At 51.5% G+C, this 2,336-nt stretch overlaps 1 pseudogene; it reads left to right on the forward strand.

Annotated features, from left to right (window-relative positions):
• Positions 1-2,336, forward strand: part of LOC134034374 (aerolysin-like protein) — a 118,778-nt pseudogene that overhangs the window by 100,813 nt on the left and 15,629 nt on the right.

Genomic DNA, 2,336 nt, shown 5'->3' on the forward strand with positions numbered 1-2,336 from the left:
TTCAGGACTCTCTCTCTCTCCTTTCCCTCTCTCTCTCTCCTTTCCCTCTCTCTCTCTCTCTCTCTCTCTCTCTCTCCTCTCCTTCTCTCTCCTCTCTCTCTCTCTCTCTCTCTCTCCTTTCCCTCTCTCTCTCTCTCCTCTCTCTCTCTCTCTCTCTCTCTCTCTCTCTCTCTCTCTCTCTCTCTCTCTCTCTCTCTCCTTTCCCTCTCTCTCTCTCTCTCCTTTCCCTCTCTCTCTCTCTCTCTCTCTCTCTCTCTCTCTCTCTCTCTCTCTCTCTCTTCCTTTCCCTCTCTCTCTCTCTCTCTCTCTCTATCCTTTCCCTCTCAATTCATTCCACTTGTTCTTTTTCCTCCTCCTCCCTTTGAAGGTGGCAGCGTAGGCTTAATCTGAGTTCTGCCTGGTGACAGGTGATGTTGTAATCTAATTTTTCTGTGGCAACATGGGCGTCATGCAGAGCCTAGCGAGGCAGGCGGGGCGGGGCGGGGCCTCCTCGTATATCTGGGTCTAATACCCCCCCTGCACTCCCCTCCTACTCTGCATGTAAGAGGGCTGGATTACCACAGGATTATGGGAAGGTGTGTGTGTGTGTGTGTGTGTGTGTGTGGCTAGGTTCCGGATATGTCTGGTCTATTTCAGGAGTCTCATACATCCCCTTGTTATTTATCCTGCTAACAACTCTGTAGCCACCACATGAGAGAGAGAGAGATGGTGGTGGTGATGACAGAGAGATGGTGATGACACAGAGAGAGAGAGAGAGAGAGAGAGAGAGAGAGAGAGAGAGAGAGAGAGAGAGAGAGAGAGAGAGAGAGAGAAGCCTAATGGTGCAGTGATACATCAGGGTAGTGTCAGTGTCATGCCTCTCAGCAGGGCTGAAAATGGCCCCTGAAATCAAAGCCTGTCTTACAGGAAGTGTCATCAATGCCACTCTCAATACACGGGTGATGTGCTCTCCCTCTCCCCCCCCCCCCTCTCTCTCTCTCTCCGTTCAGGTATCATGTGACGTGGTGTGTGTGTGTTCATGCAGCAGGAAACCCAGAACATGGGAGCTTCTATTAAAAGGTGTCGGCAGGCAACCGGATATCAGCTCTCTGTATGCAGAGCTGAGACACAGCCTGGGGACTCTGTGGTTTCCTGTGTGTGTGTGTGTGTGTGTGTGTGTGTGTGTGTGTGTGTGTGTGTGTGTGTGTGTGTGTGTGAGGAACAGTGTGTGTGTGTGTGTGTGAGGAACAGTGTGTGTGTGTGTGTGTGAGGAACAGTGTGTGTTTGTGTGTATGTGTGTCTGCCTGCCCTGACAGACAGACACCCAGACAGACAGACACCCAGACAGACAGACACCCAGACAGACAGACACCCAGACAGACAGACACCCAGACAGGCAGGCAGGCAGACAGACAGACACCCAGACAGGCAGGCAGGCAGACAGACAGACACCCAGACAGGCAGGCAGGCAGACAGACACCCAGACAGACACCCAGAAATGCAGGCAGACAGACACCCAGACAGACAGGCTGACAGAAAGACAGGCTGACAGACAGGCTGACAGACAGACAGGCTGACAGACAGGCTGACAGCCAGACAGACAGGCTGACAGACAGACAGGCTGACAGACAGACAGGCTGACAGACAGACAGGCTGACAGACAGACAGGCTGACAGACAGACAGACACATGCTCCGTCCACATGAACACGCTTCACAGTGGTGTTTACTGTGTTTACTGAGTTTACTGTGGCTGATACCCTGGGCTACAGAGGAAGGAAGCTTAGACGGTTTACTACACGAGACTCTCTCTCTCTCTCTCTCACACACACTCATCTGTCTTTTACTCTCTCCCCTTTCTCTCTTTCTGCCCCCTCTCTTTCTCCCTCCTCTCCCTCCTCTCTTTCTGTCTATCCTATCTCCCCTCCTCTCTATCCTCTCTCTCTCTATCCTCTCTCCCCTACTCTCTCTATCCTCTCTCTCCTCTCTCTCTCTATCCTCTCTCCCCTCCTCTCTTTCTCTCTCCCCTCCTCTCTCTATCCTCTCTCTCCTCTCCCCTCTTCTCTCTATCCTCTCTCTCTCTATCCTCTCTCCCCTCCACTCTCTCTGGAGGGATGGTTCCATTACTCCTGCCAATCACAGCAGAGAATTAGAGCCCGTCGATTGGGCAACTCTATCTTAATTAGCATAAAAAGGGAAATCTTCATCTAACACACACACCACGCACACACCACTCATACAAACACACCACCCACACAGATACACAATACTACTTACTCTGTACTACTACCTTGCAGTTTACTCTGTGTGTCTGTGTGTGTCTCTCTCTTTCTCTGTATGTGTGTGTGTGTGTAGAAGC

This window comes from Osmerus eperlanus, chromosome 14, assembly GCF_963692335.1.
Source record: "Osmerus eperlanus chromosome 14, fOsmEpe2.1, whole genome shotgun sequence".
Taxonomy (NCBI): Eukaryota; Metazoa; Chordata; class Actinopteri; order Osmeriformes; family Osmeridae; genus Osmerus; species Osmerus eperlanus.